A 19,212-nucleotide genomic window follows, 5' to 3' on the forward strand; every position below is an offset into this window, starting at 1 on the left:
GCACTAACGTTAGCTGCAGCATGTTCAGCGTTGTCTGTACTAACGTAAGCTGCAGCATGGTCAGCGTTGTCTGTACTAATGTTAGCTGCAGCATGTTCAGCGTTGTCTGTGCTAACGTAAGCTGCAGCATGTTCAGCGTTGTCTGTACTAACGTTAGCTGCAGCATGCAGTATGCTCCCAGTTAACAACAAACCTAAATGTCTCTGATTCACAACAGCATTACTACTGTATTCAAGTCTGTATGTGTATGTACTACATGCACTGCATATAGTGTTAATGTGTATTTGCCTGTGTTTTTCTGTGGGTCTATACTGTATGTCTGACTATGTTTGGTCAATGTGTGTTTGTCTTTCTCTTAGATTAACTGTTTGTGCGTCTGTGTGTGTCTCAATGTGTGCCCATGACTGTCACAGTTTGTGGTTTGTCTGTGAGTGACTATGTGAGACTGCTTACACGTACTCTTCTTAGTGTGTCCCACTTTCAAACAAAGGCTTATTTTGAGCATGTATAGGCTCATTGGACTACCACTTTTCCATAAGAATACTTGCTTTTTATGGGCAATGCACTAGTATATCAGATGTATGATATTGTTCCCTTTGAAGAAATAGTCCATAACATAAGGCAACAAGTTATCCACCCCCCCATCTTCTTATCTTCTTCTTGTTGAGAGTTGTACACAAGCACTACTTTGACTTTTAGTGACCATGTTAGTGACTCACTTTTCCCATCAGAAACTTTAAAACGAGAGCTCTTTCATGCTTGCATTTTTCCTGTCATACCACATTAACCTACGTTACTGTTGACAAAGCAAGTAGCCTACTTGAACATTCTGTTGCCGGGCAGACTTGACAGGACAGGGCAGCGAGGCAGCACATGGACAGAAAAGAAACAGCAGACAAAGAGTGGGACTCTGGAGCGGGGCACAGAGGCCACAGTGGCCAAGGGGTAAAGGATTTTCAGAAGGGCATCGTGGAATTCCTGCCCTGATGACCACTATGTACAGTTGTAAACATACACTTAGTGAATTGTTTAAAGCAATATTATTTAACAATTTGACCTTAAAACTGTGTTTGACGAATAGGGCTACCTAAGCATTGACAAGTAATGCAAAAGGGTCCTTACAAAACAGCAGTAGCCTATGTGACAAGTTGGGGTGAGCACGGGTTGGACTGATCCAAAGCAGTAAGGTTATGTAGCATAAAACTCTGTGGGTTCATCAGTACAAGTGATCTCTTCCAGATTATAGTTGTTAAATTCATTGTTAATATTTAATGTTGACTAGTGTAGCTTTAAAGGAATGGCGGACTGGTTGGAAGTTTGGTTAGGTGTGTGATTTTTTTAAGTCAAAATGCCACTACTATCTTCTTGATTTAACTGGTTTACAGATAACCACATATGGCTACAGCTGCACACTAATACAGATTCTGACATTTAATAAATTTGATTTTATTCCAATATTGTATTCAATAAAGTAATAGAAATATTACAAAAGCAAACACATTTTTAGTAGTTGCATTTACGGGGGGGGGGGGGGGGGGGTCATGGCCAAGTTACAGCTGCCAATAAGTAGAACCTTTCTTTTTCTCTGGCCAGTGTACAAAATTCTTCAGGTCTAGCTCCCTTGGCCACATGTCAAATGTAGAGCTCTTGTGAAATTAAAGAGATTGTCACAGTATCTTCCAGGCTAGTGGTGCCATTGGAACAAAGTTTTTGTTAAAAGCCTTCGAACAAAAGTTGTAAAATATCAAGTTGTTTTGTTCTTTTAAAATGTCACACAGAAAAGTAAAAGTGAACATTTCTGCAGTCTGGTAGGAAAGACTTTCTCTGACTTAACTGTCAGGAATAGTTTCAACACAAGGCCTTGACGTCTTGTCTGTGATTTCTGCTGTGAATCGGGCACTGTAACCAGGGCTGGGGATTGACACAGATCAGCAGCAACAATAGCAACTAGAATTAAAAGTTACCACCCACTGTGGATTTCCACCTCCTGTACAGTTTTCTTGAAATAAACCAGATGATGAGTCACTGCAGCCACTAAAGCACATACACTTGAGGAAATAAATAAAAGATGTCCATGAATGTAGATCTAATATCTAATAAATCTATTATATAGACAATGTCACATATTTGTAAACTGCAAACTAAGTACCAAAGATTGATCTGATATTTTTCACTTGTGTTGACCTTGTACTTCTGATTGTAGCTGCTCTGTTCTTTTTCTGTGTCAGAAACAAACCACTCCCGGGCAAAGCAACATTAAATGTCATGCAAAATACAAAAATAGATGTTCAGCAGCACACAGTAGCTACCTCTGGACAAGCAGTCCAGCGCTAAAATGCTTGGTCAATAGACGGAGCAGATGCCCCTTATTTTGGTTGGTGTGCTCACAGTGGAATTGATCAGTGCAGACAATACAACGAAGAGTCTGTGAACTATTCTGTTGAATATATGATTGGTGATTCATAGAATACTACATGATGTCAGACAATCTTTATGGACATCTGTTATATATCCTTTATATCCCTCTGTTTATCTAATGAGTGACATAACTGCTTTGTGATTTTCTGAGACCCTGACCTGACCAGGGGTCCGTTTCACAAAGCAGGTTAAAAAAACTCTGAGTCTAACCCTGAACTCTGAGTTGATCTACTCTGAGATAGGAAACTCTGAGTTTTCGGTTCCAGAACAGCTGATTTGCGTTAGGTTGATCAACTTAGAGTAGTTTGACCTGGAGTTAAGCGCGTGCACCACAAGTAAAAAAAGACAGCATCAATGGAGCCCTGATTCGGCGAGTCACCATGGCAACGGGGAAGCGAAGGGCTACGCTACAACTGGAAATGGAAATATTAATGCGCTCATACGGAGAGTTTGAGCAGGTTTACACCGCTGCAGCAGCAAAAGAGAGGGAGACGGTGTGGGAGAACATCGCGGCTCGGGTCAGTGCATAAGTTTAAATGTAGTCCTGTTGTAATCACAGTAATATCACAGGGGAAACTGCTTGAGTGGGAGCCTATTAGTTTATTTCATTTAAGTGCAGTCCCACGGGGGAGAAGCGCACTTGGCAGCAGCTTAAGATGAAAAATAAAAACATTGTTCAAACAGGTAAAACATCGGCAAAATCTCATGGTGACGCCTCATTTTGAGCATGTTTTACATGGTAAAGTAAATATTACCGTAAGTGGCTGTTTTATATGTTGCAAAAAAACGCAGCGCAACACACAATACCTGCTGTGATATGAGAGATTTACTGGTTGTTAATGTTGGAAATGTAAGGAGGGGTGAGATGGACTGTGACATGAAACGGTGTTGTGCCGTATTCAGCCCCCTCGCATTATAGGTGATATTTTGGATCAGAAGGCTATATAGGAGTAGTTTATATACCGGTAACCCAACTAAAAGCACACACTTTTGAACCTATGAATTGCAAGAAAAGCTGGGATTATATTTAGGAAACGCTGAGTCAAATACATTCAACTTGCTCAAAAGATCCATTTAATTCATTTTGTAATTATGGCTGCAGTATATTAAGGACGTCTATGCGCGGTCGGATAATCATCTCCCGACGAATATTTAATTCTCTTTGCGGCAATGCGTCACCTTCATCCACGGGATCGTTATCCAAAGGACATGTAGTGTAAATATTCACCACCTAATATAACTTCTAATGTAGGCCTACTGAATGATTTTTATACGTTGTATACAAAAACTCCCGTTTGCAAAAAAACGCAGCGCAACACACAATATCTGCTGGGATGTGAAACGGTACCGCTCAAAAAGAGAATTGCCTGGAATTGCAAGAACATCTATAATCAATAGTCTGATAATCATCCCCGGATGAATATTTAATTCTCTGTGCAGTAATGCTGCACCTTCATCCACGGGATCGTTATCAAAAGGACATGCCATGGTAGTGAAAATAGTCACCACCTAATATAACTTCTAATGTCTGATTTTTGCAGTGATTTTCTGAAAAAACAGACGGAACTATACTACGCCAAAAACTCGCCCGCTGACTGAATGAATGAGGAAATCAAACACCGTGTGTGGCTGAAAGAGGGCGGAGACAGAGAGAAACTCAAGGTTTTCTGAGAAAAACCAGGGCCCCGTTTCACAAAGCAGGTTAAGTGAAAACTGACTGTCTGTTAACCCTGAAATGAGGGAAACTCTGAGTTTTCCGTTTCACAAAGGGAGGTAACTCAAACCAGAGAGAGAGGGGTAACTCTAGCCTGTTTCACAAAGAGAGGTAACTTAACCTCTTGGTCAGTTACCATGGTAACATGCTCTCTGAAACTAACCTGGTCGGGACCAGGTTTTTCTCAGAAAACCTTGAGTTTCTCTCTGTCTCCGCCCTCTTTCAGCCACACACGGCGTTTGATTTCCTCATTCATTCAGTCAGCACGCGAGTTTTGGCGTAGTATAGTTCCGTCTGTTTTTTCAGAAAATCACTGCAAACATCAGACATTAGAAGTTATATTAGGTGGTGACTATTTCACTACCATGGCATGTCCTTCTGATAACAATCCCGTGGATGAAGCTGCAGCATTACTGCGCAGAGAATTATATATTCGTCGGGAGATGATTATCAAACTATTGATTATAGATGTTCTTGCATTTCCAGGCAATTCTCTTTTTGAGCGGTACCGTTTCATATCACAGCAGATATTCTGTGTTGCGCTGCATTTTTTTGCAAACGTGAGTTTTATCAGACCGCGCATAGACGTCCTTAATATACTGCAGCCATAATTACAAAATTAATGAAATGGATCTTTTGAGCAAGTTGAATGTATGTGACTTAGCGTTTCTAAATATAATCCCAGCTTTTCTTGCAATTCATAGGTTCAAAAGTGTGTGCTTTTAATTGGGTTACCGGTATATAAACTACTCCTATATAGCCTTCTGATCCAGAATATCACCTATAATGCGAGGGGGCTGAATACGGCACAACACCGTTTCATGTCACAGTCCATCTCATCCCTCCTTACATTTCCAACATTAACAACCAGTAATGCTCTTATATCACAGCAGATATTGTGTGTTGCGCTGCGTTTTTTTTGCAAATGGGAGTTTTTTATACAACATTTATATGTTGAATAAAAATCAGCCACTTACGGTAATATTTACTTTACCATGTAAAACATGCTCAAAATGAGGCGTCACCATGAGACTGTGCTGAGGTTTTACCTGTTTGAAAAATGTTTTTATGTTTCATCTTAAGCTGCGCTTCTCCCCCGCGGGGTTGCACTTAAATGAAATAAATTAATAGGCTCCCACTCAAGCAGTTTCCCCTGTGATATTATTGTGATTGCAACAGGACCACATTTAAACTTATGCACTGACCCGAGCAGCAATGTCCTCCAGCACCGTCTCCCTCTCTTTTGCTGCTGCAGCGGTGTAAACCTGCTCAAACTCTCCGTATCAGCGCATTAATATTTCCAATTCCAGTTGTAGCGTAGCCCTTCGCTTCCCCGTTGCCATGGTGACTCGTCGAATCAGGGCTCCATTGATGCTGTCTTTTTTTACTTGTGGTGCACGCGCTTAGTTCCAGGTCGAACTTCTCTGAGTTGATCAACCTAACGCAAATCTGCTGTTCTGGAACCGAAAACTCAGAGTTTCCTATCTCAGAGTAGATCAACTCAGAGTTCCAGGTTAGACTCAGAGTTTTTTGAACCTGCTTTGTGAAACAGGCCCCTGGTCCCGACCAGGTTAGGTTCAGAAAGCATGTTACCATGGTAACTGACGAGAGGTTAAGTTACCTCCCTTTGTGAAACAGGCTAGAGTTACCCCTCTCTCTCTGGTTTGAGTTACCTCCCTTTGTGAAACGGAAAACTCAGAGTTTCCCTCATTTCAGGGTTAACAGACTCAGAGTTTTCAATAAACCTGCTTTGTGAAACAGACCCCTGGTGACCCTTAGTTAGCCTAGACACCCTTTGAAAGTAAACCCATTTTGGTAAAGTTGACCCATGATCTCATTCTTTCACTTCCAAGCCAAACCTTTTCATAGGTCTTAGCTAGAACATAGAGCTTAACCATTATTTTTCCGTCCCTAGTCTTCACAATGACAGTCGACAACACCCTGAGATACTCAAACTCTTTCACCTGGGAAAGCAACTTGTTTCCAACCTGAAGGGGCAAATCCACATTTTTCCTGCCTAGTAACAAGAGCTGTAGGATTTTATCCATTCTGCGATATAAATCGATATTTTGTTTCCACAGAAAATATGGATTTTTGGGCCGCAACTATAGATACATTAATTCCCATTCAAATCCCCCTGGCACTCTTCTCGCTGCCCATTTCCACCCCCGTTCGCTAGTGTTGTTGTAGAGCATTTCTAGCTGTCTGTCCAGCAGAGATGGGGACTTGAGATTTGTAGCGCACAATCTTTATATTTATGTTCTTTTTGGAGCATTAACTTCAGGAACAGAAAGTAATTCTCTCCCACAGCGATGTGTGAGCGGCCACACTCTTTAGATGACACAGAGAGCATGTCACCTGCTGCTGTCATATTGTTTGGCTTGTTCTTCCCTGAGTCCCTTTTTGAGGTTCCTGCTCGAAAAAGACATGCTCAGAATAAATAGGGTATATCTCTGTAATTACAAGCTTTATGTGCATTATCTTGGTATTACAATAAAGGTAACACTTGTGAGATTCCATCAGAAGTGTTAGCAGCACTAACTATTAATGCAACTGTGTCAGAGTAAATGCAGATGGAATACAGCATAAATGGAAGAATTTCTTCCCTCGCCCCAAAAACAAATTTAATTTTACATAATTTTGAAAATAATGCCACAGTAGCCAAAAAACTCATTAAAGCCATGGAACAACATCTGGACATCACCTGTGAGAAGTTTGATGCTGCTGAAATAAAGCAGAGAAAAAATTATAGAGGTTTTAGTAAAGAAATATATAGGCGTCCTCAAGTTTGGCATATTTGGCACAATCTGGCACAATTTGGCACCATTAGTGCCATTTGAGATTTGAGGTACCACGTTGTAAAATTAATTTAATTTAATTTAAATGTCATTTTGGGTCTAAGAGAAAACAGTTTTTGAAGAAAAAATAAAAAAAATAAATAGCCCCCCCCCCCCCACACACACACACACACACCCCTACACACACACACATAAACCCTACAAAAGGACTATATTTGTCTCCAACAGGGTCAGATTACTGCATTCACTAAAATACAACAATAACTGTAATAATATAATAATATTAGGGACATAGTAATAAAAAATAGTAACAATAATAATGGAAATCAGCAACAAGTGCCACCACAAAGTGCAATAGCAACAGGGAAGTGCACAACAAAATATTATGCAAACATCTATTTGCTGGATCAGTGAAACTTGGTCTTAGAGGGATAAAAATAGTATTTTTGGAACGTGTGGAGACTCTGCTTTGGAGTGGATGCAGTGAAATCTTGCTGACATCAGAGCAGCCACTGCGCCAGCTTTATTTGTCTGTGTGGCTCTTATTTCTGTTTTTTCGCCTCACATTGTTTGATCGCTCGGTGTTGTAACTGTGTTTGTTGGTCATACAAATGGTTTATATGAGCGTGTAGAAGAGATTCTTAGCTTTCTGGTGGAATGCAGCATATGTGTCTGTGTGCAAGCTACATGTTGCTGCAGAGGGGGATGTTGTTATACTGCCTGATAGCCCCTGCCGGCGGGGGCTCAGGGAAGAACAGGGGCCTGTTTCACAAAGCAGGTTTAGTGAAAACTCTGAGTCTGTTAACCCTGAAATGAGGGAAACTCTGAGTTTTCCGTTTCACAAAGGGAGGTAACTCAAACCAGAGACAGAGGGGTAACTCTAGCCTGTTTCACAAAGAGAGGTAACTTAAACTCTCGGTCAGTTACCATGGTAACATGTTCTCTGAAACTAACCTGGTCGGGACCAGGTTTTTCTCAGAAAACCTTGAGTTTCTCTCTGTCTCCGCCACCTTTTAGCCACACAATGTATATGATTTCCTCATTCATTCAGTCAGCACGCAAGTTTTGGCGTAGCGTAGTTTGGCGTGTCCTTTTGATAATGATCCCGTAGATGAAGGTGCAGCAATACTGCGCAGAGAATTAAATATTCGTCGGGAGATGATTATCAGACCGCGCATTGATGTTCTTGCATTTCCAGACATTTATCTTTTTGAGCGGTACCGTTTCACATCACAGTCCATCATTTACATACATAACCTTATCCATCCTTACATTTCAAACATTACCAGCCGCAGTCATTCTCTCACATCCCAGCAGATATTATGTGTTGCGCTGCGTTTTTTTGCAAATGGGAGTTTTTTGTACAACGTCGGAGATGCAGAGCACTTGAGTAAGGCAACTGTGTGCCGAGCGGTCAGAAAAGTGTGCCTCGCCCTGAAAAGGCTACTTCCAATTTTTGTAACGTTCCCTGGACATAAACCTGTCAGAGCCATCCAGGCCCCCAACAGAACATGTCCTCCCACGCCGTCTCCCTCTCTTTAGCTGCTGCAGCGGTGTTACACTTACGGCGAAAAACATGCTCATACTCACCGTACGAGTGCATTAATATTTCCAATTCTAGTGGGGTGAAAAACGTAGCCCTCTGCTTATCCGTTGCCATGGTGACTCGTCGAATCAGGGCTCCATTGATGCTGTCTTTTTATACTTGTGGTGCACGCGCTTAACTCCAGGTCAAACTACTCTGAGTTGATCAACCTAACGCAAATCAGCTGTTCTGGAACCGAAAACTCAGAGTTTCCTATCTCAGAGTAGATCAACTCAGAGTTCAGGGTTAAACTCAGAGTTTTTTGAACCTGCTTTGTGAAACAGGCCCCAGGTTAATAACTACAGGCCCAGCCAAAACAAAAGAATCCCAGAGTGCAACGTCTATGTTAAGCTCAGATGCATAAACTATCAACGTTAGCTTGCTACTAATGTTAGCTTTGTGAGATTCATTTTTAGATAAGCGTTCATTAAATTACATATTTTTGAAAAGTGTTTTCTTGCCGGGGCTGCCACCATCTGCTGGCTAACGCCGTTAAACTGGGATAACTACTAGTTAATTATTAATGACTGCTAAAGGCAAGGTTACGTTACAGGTTTATTGTTGACCACATAAGGTTAATGTTAATGTTACTGCGTTATTAGCTTTTACCATTACATTGCATTTGAGAGGCTGGAGGATTTTTTATTTATTTAACAGGAAGAGCTCGCTGACATTAAACATTTCTTTTTCAGAGTGTCCTGAGACAGACAGCACGACTGACAACTTTCCTGACCAACATAATGAACAGCCAATACAAAATACATGACTATAATAAAATAAAATATATCAAATAAAAAATAAAACAGCAAATATGTATCAAAATCATAAAATAATAATCATGAATACATCATGCAGAATATCTATGTTTTTATCAAATGTCTTAAAACCTGGAGTTTCACGTGTGTCTGTAATTAGTTCCAAGTAAAGGGAGCAGCAGACTTTCTTTATTTACACTAGATTGTTAACTTTCATATAAACTTAGCATTACCAATGGTGTGGACCACAATGGTTCACAATTAGATAGGCCTACAACCAATCACAGCCATGAAATGTGACCTACAACCAATCACAGCAATGAAACAACGGGGCTTGGTCAGTGGAAAACAATGGCAACCAGTTTATCTATATTCATTACCTTCTCCAGGAGAAGAGCTGTTTAAAAACTATTAACAAAATGCATTACATTTTTAAGGGGGGTAAGCCTGGTAAGATTTCTGACAGAGCATATGAAATGAGCTTTGCAAATTTGGCTGATTCCCAGGGTATCTCCCACCCACAAAATGACAGATAAGCAAAACGCTAGCAAAACCCAAACTAAAGATCCTTAAATCGCTTTACACTATCAATATACTGGCCAATCATAATGCATCAAAGACAGGTATAAACAGGATGTAACATGTTTCATTCCAACTCCATGCAATAGAATAGAATAGAATAAAAATGCCTTAATTTTTGTTCATTACAATTACTCCATTTCTTGAAAAGAAAAATATATAAAGAAATCTATAAACTACAACAAGAAACAATAACATTGAATAGAAATAATGATTGAAATCAAATTGAATATGTATACATATTTACATTTAGCTGCAGTAAATATCAACTTGTATATGTAAATGTAAAGCAGAGCAATATATAGATACTGTGAATGGAATAAAAATATATCAATATAATATATACAATGGTTTAATTCTTTTCATCCAGCATACAACTTAAACTGTACTGCTGTATCCCATGACAACAATTTTGATGCACCATAATACTGGTTCTCACTCCCTGGGGGGGAAAAAAACCTGTAGTTTACCCCCTTGACTAGAGAGCCTAAAAAAGCAGATTTAGAGCAATAGGAATGACCTAAAATTATTCCGCAACTGAGGCGCTGACTGGCTGCTGTGCGTCCCCAAACTATAGCTAGTGTGGTATAATGAGCCGACACGGGAACGCTCGTCTTATTTCACAGCTAGCCTCTAAAAGGTTAGCCCAGCCTTATTAATTCTGCTAGTTAAAAAGGTCAGGGCTCTGTGTTAAAGGGCTTGGGAAAAGCTATACAAAGGCCTTTCACTGCGACCTCATTACTTAGGCTTCATCATGCTGTATTATAAAGTCATAGACATTGTTTAAACATGATTTGGGAGGAGGACCCAAGCTTCAGTCAAAAACTAATACAAACTAAGATTTGGTCATAGTAGAGCTTTCTTACATGATAGGGCAAATGGTGCTGTGGTTTATGGTTAATACTGATTTCAAAAGCAGAAATGTCCTACCAGAAAACAACCAATATTAAACAAAGTAAGGCCGTATGTGAAATTGAAAGCAATAAACAGTATTTCACCAGGGACCAAGAACACTCATATGGTAACCAATTTCATCCCATCGTCATAACTGTGACCATAATTTTTTTTTTTTTAAATCAGTTAAGTCACTCAATGATTTATCAATGCATTAACAGCAACTAATAATGGACATCAATAAAAATTGTGCAGTGTCACATTTTAAGATTAAATCGTCACATGAGCGCAGCTGTTTACTTCCTGGTTGTATTCAAGACTAGTAGAAAGAGGCTAAGTCATCACTCAAAGATGCCGGTGCTTTGGGATATGACACATGCGCAGTACTATCTGGACTGCAATTGCCATGATGCTCAATAGGTGGCACACTGCCATAGAAAGAGAAGATTACAGCTCCAGTTCTATTTCCATACCACCAAAGCACCGCCATCTTTGATTGGTGTCCTTGCCTCTTTCCATAATGTTGGTTGCATCGTGAAAAGAATATGGCTGCATTTAAAGCTCCCAAACACAAGGTTAATTAAAGCTGCAAGCAGCATTGATGGGGCCCTCACACCCTACATGCATCAAGGGGGCTGGCGGGACGCTGGCAGACCGAACCAACCATCACACATCGCATTCATGACTCAAGACATTTTTTTTATGGGCTACTGGGCACTGCAAATTATGGATTCAAATTTTTATATCTCTTTTGACGTTCCTGCCAGAGAACACACACTAACTATACACCATGTTGATGTATCAGATGTGGGCCACACCATATACATTTCATATAAATCCAACAATATCTGTACTTTCTGTTGTCAGTAGGCGGCGCTATGACTCTGACTCAAAATGGGTGTGTAGATGTCTTCAGGTCTGGACCGTTATCCAGAATGAGGCAAAATGGACAGTGTAAAGTCAAGTTACAACAGTTTACTCTATGATGGCGAAACATACAATTTGCCCACCTCTCCACGGCAACCCTGTTGAAGTAAAACACAAATGTTTCACAATTTTGCAACGTGAAGTTGCTAACCACACTTGAGATGGATCTGGGGAATTCTCTAGGAGTTATGAAAAACACCATACCAGTAAAGCACCTAAAATGTTTGGGTTGTCACATGACTTTGTCATCATGGTTCGACTATTCCTTAACAATTTAGTGTCACATTAGTGGTAGGATTATACCAACAAAATATGAAATTAATTAAATAATAATTTCTCTAGGAGGAGCTTGAAAAATGCATAGAATACATGAAAACTGCACAAAATTCAAAATGGCTGACTTCCTGTTGGGCAGAGCTAATGAAAGCTAATCTGAAATACTATGTCTAAAATGATTAAAGCTGTGTCGTAACCAAATTTTGGAAATATCAGTGCAACTTTGATTCAACTAAGGCATTTCAGGCGTTAGGGGGCCCTATATAGTCAGCTAAAAACACATTTACCAAATGGCTGTATATTTTTGCAATGTTTAAGAATTTTCATGTGTGTGCTAAGTTTTGTGCACTTTCAAGTATAACAATTGCAAATGCAAATTACAGCATATCTCAAAGTAATTAGGGGCACTATAGACCGGACGGGCCACACCCAAGCCAAATTATGACATCAAATCAATAACACAACTAGTTTGAACATGCGTCCACAGTTTTATGCATTTTTGTGCATCCTTAAGGCTTTTAAAATGTAAATTAACGCATTAAAATCCCAGGTGGCCGACTTTCTGTCAGACAGTCTGAAAAATTTTGTGAACATCAAAATAACTTTTTCCAAAACATGGTGTGCATTTGGCAGTGTTATGGGGCCCGTTGGCCACAGACGAGCCTAATTACTGCAGAACTTTGGGATTTTTGCCACTTCTGACGTGTGAGCCAGTTTTGGTGAATTTTCAAGAATCCCAAGCCCCTCAAAATGCGATTATGTTTGACATATAAAGCTGACTTCCTGTTGGCAGTAGGTGGCGTTATGATCATGACTCGATTTTAGCATGTAGATGTCTTCAGGCCTTGACTCTTAGCTGGAACATGAAATTTGAGGCATATTGAACAATGAAAAGTCTAGTTACTACAACTTCCTTTTTCAAGTTTTGGGCAAAATTTACTACCATGCCACATCAAGGGTGTTCCATGAATCCTCAAAAGCTTTGAAATTTGACATCACAAAGGTCTTTAGAGGCAACCTACCAGATTGGTGACTCAGATTAACTCTTTAGGAGGAATACGTTAAAGCACAACGCGTCTGACTGGCTTTACTTTGCAAAAGAAATGCCACAGTATATCCAAAATGGCTGACTTTTGGCTGGACTGAGGGTATGGCCCCAAGAGGCTTTTTTAACTTTACATATGCCTAACCAAATTCCAAATTCAAATTTAAAGGTGGGGGCAGTGACTTTGAAAAATTATAGGGGGTGCTCTCGACTCAATGGAACACACAAGCCCAATACCCATATCAGGTTTAGACACTTGCATATGCAACTTTTTGTGCGCTCGACACCTCAAATATGCTAAAATTAATTAGGGGGCGCTATAGATCAGACGTGCCACAACCATCCCGATTTTGGCATCAGATTTAAGTAAATACTTGTTTCAACATGTGCAACACATTGCATTAGTTTTTTGTGCATCGTAAAGTCCTTAAACATGTGTTCGGACTATATTGAGTCGATTCCTGTTTTCCCTAAATCTATTCAATTCAATTCAATTTTATTTATAGTGCCAAATCGTAACAAAAGTAATCTCAGGACACTTTACAGAGTAGGTATAGACTACACTCTATGACATATTTATGATTTACATAGACCCAACAATTCCTCCATTGAGTAGGGTGGCAATGAAAAACCTTCCCTATAACAGGCAGGAACGTCGGACAGACCCAGCTCTATGGAGGATGGACGTCTGTCTTGACAAAATCATCTTAAAAATAACAACATAGCTAAGGGCTCGTAAGCCCTAGCTGTAAGCTTTATCAAAGAGGAAAGTTTTGAGTGTACTGTACTATTGGGACAGTGTCTGCCTCCCGAATAACACGTTCCATAGGAGAGGAGCTTGGTAGCTGAAGGCTCTGCCTCCCATTCTGCTTTTGGAGACTCTAGGAACGACAAGTAGCCCTGCATTCTCAGAGCGCAGCAATCTAGTCGGGTAATATGGTACTATGAGCTCTTTAAGATAAAACGGAGCCTTACCAATAAGAGCTTTGTAGGTAAGGAGAAGGATTTTAAATTCTATTCTAGATTTTACAGGTAGCCAGTGCAAAGAAGCTAATACAGGAGAAATATGTTCTCTGCGACTGTTTGAGTTAGTACACGAGTTGCAGCATTTTGGACCAACTGGAGAATCTTAACAGACTTATTGGAGCAGTCTGATAATAAGGAGTTGCAATAGTCCAGCCTAGAAGTAACAAATGCATGGACTAGTTTTTCTGCATCTTTCTGGGACAAAATGTTTGTATTTTTTCTTTCAATATTACGCAGGTGAAAATATGCAGTCCTTGTCGTTAATTTTATGTGAGAATCGAAGGACATATCCTGATCAAAAATAACACCCAGATTCCTTACTGTGGTGCTGGAGGACAACATAACATCATCCAGATAGCAATATCTTTAGATATTGAGTTTCGGAGGCCTTCAGAAATCTGAATCTTAAAATCAATCCCAATCTTTCCCTAACCCTAACCCCAAATGCCAGGGCTTGTAATCCTGAATTCAACACACAGAGGACAAAGATTCATGCCCAACAGCACACACTCAAAAAAACAAAAAATTACAATCAAAACAATGCATGAAAACACCAGGAGATGAGGGCAGGGGTCAGAATAAGGGCCAGAAACTGAGATAATTGAGACTGATCCTTCAACTGCCTGTGAACAGAATCCATCACTTCTCTACTACAATGGAAACCCCTGCTGTGAACTCTCACTGTCTTTTCCTATCAAAGGGCATATTAAAATCAGAAATGTGATGGGAAATTGAAAATTAAAGCGTAATTATGGCGTAAAATCATCCCAGGTTCTTTTTCGCCAAATTTGGTCATCAGATAAGGCATCAATTTTTTTTGTGTATGAACGATTATAGCTAACAGCCAGCAGTGGTTAATACTAGTACTAACTCAGGGCAGCACGGTGAATCAGAATCAGAAATACTTTAACAATCCCCGGGGGGAAATTATTTTTGTTACACAACTCCAGATATACAAACAAACAAATATTATACAAACTAAACATATATTAGAAAAGACTCAAATTTGAATTTACAGAAATATTATTAATTAATAATAATATTTAAGGTAGTGAAGTATATTCATGATCAAAGATTGTCTGTGGTTGAGTCTGAATTACAGAGAGGAGGTGACAGACTCTCCAATGGATGCATCCTCTGCCTGGCCAGTGTGTAGTAGACAGGGTGTGAGACATTGCCTGGACAGCATCCTCCCCCACAACATCACCGGCCCTCCTGATCAGTTTGTTCAGTCTTTTGGTGCCCCAGCATATGACAGAGAAGAAGATTGCACTGGCCACAACATACTCGTAAAACATCCAACTCAGCATCGCGCGGCAGATGTTAAAGGACCTCAGCCTCCACAGGAAGAAGAGTCGATTTTGGCCCTTTTTGTAGACAGCCTTGGCGTTTCTAGTCCAGTTCAACTTCCTGTATTATTGAAGTACACCCCCAGGTACGTATACTCCTCTACAGTATCCACAGGGACCCCCTGGATGGAGACAGGGGTCACAGGTGTCTTTACCCTCCTCAGATCCACTACAAGCTCCTTTGTTTTTGTCACGTCGAGCTGCAGATTCAGCTCACTCCAAGTGACAAAGTTGCCCACAACAGTCCTGTATTCACTTTCATCCCCCTTTCCAATGCAGCCAACTATTGCTAAACATAGGCCTTAGCTGCGCCAGGATGAGTCTCTCCGTGGTCTTCATGATGTGGGATGTTAGGGCTACCTGTCTGTAGTCCTGGGACGCAGCTTCTTTGGCACAGGCATGAAGCAGGGCATCTTCCACAGCACAGGGACTCTCTGGAGGTGCAGGCTCAAGCTGAAGACTGGACACAGTTGGAGGGCACAGGCTTTAAGCACCCTGTAAAATACGCCGTCGGGGCCTGCAGCTTTGCCAGAGTGGAGTCTTGGCAACTGTCTTCTTACCAGGTCAGGCGTGAAGGACACTGTAAAGGTGTCCTTCGGAGGAGGGCTGAGGTTGTCAAGTTGTGGGGGACATGATGTAGAGCAGGGGGAGGGGTGGAATAGGTAGGTGTGAAGTGAAGTGGTGGGGGGCAGACAAAGGGTCTGTAAGGAGGAGGAGTAGGGGAGGTAAAGTGGCATTAGTTGAGGGGCCAGGGGGATGGGCCGCCGTATCCAACCTATTGAAAAATAGGTTCAGTTCGTTGGCCTGGTCCACACAGTCCCCCAACCTACCTGTCTTCTGGAATCCGGTGATGGTTCTCATGCCACACCACACATCCCTCATGTAGTTTCGCTGGAGTTTATTGTCCAGCTTTCACCTATAATTGTCTTTAGCCTCCTTGATTTTAATTCTGAGAACCCCTTGCACTCTACTCACCTTATCAGGGTTGCCATCTCTGAAGGCTCTCTTCTTTTCATTCAGGATGGCCTTAATGTCTTTGGTGATCCAGCGGGCTGTTGTTGGCATAAGAGGTTACAGTCCGAGCTGGGACATTGCAGTCCACACAAAAATTGATGTAGTCTGTGATGCACTCAGTCGATGTCCTCCCTGTGCGGCTCACAAAGTGCAGGCCAGTCAGTCACTTCAAAGCAGCCCTGCAGTGCCTCATAAGCCTCCTCAGACCACCTCCTCACAGTCCTTGTGGTCGAAAGCTTCCTCTTCAGCAGAGGCACATAGCTGGGTTTGAGGTGAACCAGGTTATGACCTGACCTGCCCAGAGGTGGGAGAGAAGAGGAGATGTATGCATCCTTAATGTTAGCATACATCAGGTCCAGAGTCCTCTCCTCTCTGCTAGGACAGCTTACGTACTGTTGAAAGGTCGGCAGAACTCTATCCAAGGTGACAAGGTTAAAGTCTCCCGACAAAAAATGAGAGATTTTAGGGCGTGATCACACTGTCCTCCCGGACCACGACCCGGACTTTAGGGTACTTGTCCCCCCTCCCTCTCCCCCCCGCGCCCCAGCCCCGTTTGTACTCACACTGCCAGGGCCTCGGCCAATGCTTCTTGCTGTCCATACGCCATCAAGCCGTAACACGTCACACGCATTGGTCGCGTGTGTGTGGCTTTGTTTACAAATCTTTCCACAGACCTCGGAGTTTTTGTGCGTCTTGTCGAATGTTTTTGAATATTTTCATCCGACCAAATCTGCAGTAAACACTCCACCTCCGCACCACACCAACGTGAACCTTTCACCACCATTGTTGTTGTTGTTAAATGTCCGCGCATGGTCCGTCCTTCTATTTACATGTTCGAACAGGCGGACATAACGCTACTGCCGTAGGGCTCGTGCTTGTGCTCGTACACGTGCGCACGCTCGTGCTCGTAAATGTGCAAACGGCTCCGCTAAAGCCCACCTCTTTCAAGCGGGCCGTGGACGGTCCGCTGGCCGCAGTTGAGCGCGGAGCGGGTGCACTCACATGGCTTAAAGGTACTAGACTTTAGCTGAAAAAACGGTTTTGGCCGCGGCCAAAAGGACAGTGTGATCACGCCCTTTGAGAAAGATCAGAAACTTTTCAGAGTTTACTCACTTGTGTGGCACACGTTTGTACAATTCTTTAATAAACAATCAGTCAAGAAATAATGAATTGAATGTGAAGTATTTAGTTACTTCAGTTAAAAGATAACATCATGTTCTAAACGTCACTTATAGGCTTAAGTCAAAGTGGACAGCTGTTCATATTGTAGACTAAAACACAAATTTATCCCCTGTATCTTTTTCCATTGCTATTGAGTAACAGATGTATAAAGTTATGCAAATACAGTACATCAGTCACAGTTTGCCGGAGTAGATAGCAGGTGTGGATGAATGGCCAAATGCAGAAGACCGGGCAGATTAGGAGAAGGCTTTTTTTCAGTGGCTTTTTTTCTAGTTCAGAATAAGAATCAGAATCAGAAATACTTTAATAATCCCAGGGGGAAACTATATATATATATAATATCAAAAATCTAAATAGTTGTATATTTTGTATTTGCAATACAGTAAATGGCAACTATATTGCATATTTCTGTTATGTTGCATTAATTTCCTGTTGCAAATAAAGCCTTTACTGCAACAATTCTGTCTCTGTCTTCTTTTATTCATTAACTGAATTTCGCAGCAAAAAGACACAGAATGCATGGTTTTACTAGATCCTACAAAACAAAAATGTAAAGAGGCTTCATAATGCAGTTTCTGTAATTCCATCTGATGTTTTTTTATGACATTGTGCTCTGATTGACTAAATGTTCCCATTGGAAGAGATCATGTGTTAGTGTTTTGGAAGAAGTATTTGTTTTGAGACAATGGGCCTCATTATCAAACAAACTTACGGCAGAAAAACGTGCGTACGACCATTTCCTGGCAAACGTCGGCATTTATCAATTTGGACGTGAGCTGGAGGTACGATCAAATCTCACGTCTGGTCTGAGGTCGTGTACGCACATTTCAGCCTGTGTATTTGCGATGCAGCACAGCAAAATCTGGCTGAAAATAATGAACGAACCTCAGCTGTCATTAAGCATAAGCAGTCACATATTAAGAACAGATCAAAACGGATACTTAAAACGAATTTAAAAAAAAAAATTGTTGTTGGAGCAATTGATTGTACTCATGTGCGTCTGAAGGCACCATCCATGAATGATTACGCATTAATCAATCGCAAAAACTTCCACTTGATAAATGTACAGGTGATTTGTGATGCCAAGCTGTCGCTTTTAAACGTGGTAGCCAGGTGGCCAGGGGGGGGACACTAGATTCTTTTATATTTCAAAACAGCTCGGCTCCAGCCCCCGCGACCCCGACATTGAATTAATGAATGAATGTGTTGGCGTGCTACTGCAGCAAGACGCACTGCAGAACCAAAGTCATCTCCTCGGTTGGTGGCTACCCTCGATAAATTGCATTAAATCAAACAAGGTATCAGATGATTAACATCTTGGTATGGTTCTAGGTGACAAAGGTAATCTCTTACAGAATACCTAATAACCCCGCTGGCAAACCCCGCTACAGAGCAAGAGCGCTGGTGTTGTGCCGTATTCAGCACCCCTGCCGGAAATGCACCCCCTCGCATTATAGGTGATATTCTGGATCAGAAGGCTGTTATTTCCATCTAAAGGAGTAGTTTATATACAGCTAACCCACAAAGGTCAGAACATTGGTTACTTACAGTCTTAAACTATTTTAAAGAGTTTAACAACACAAACTTGGATAATAGCGAACACAAAACAACACCTTTTTGTATGTTCTGTGGAAATATACTGCAAGGCCC

The sequence above is a fragment of the Echiichthys vipera genome (genome assembly GCF_963691815.1).
Source record: "Echiichthys vipera genome assembly, chromosome: 2".
NCBI lineage: Eukaryota > Metazoa > Chordata > Actinopteri > Perciformes > Trachinidae > Echiichthys > Echiichthys vipera.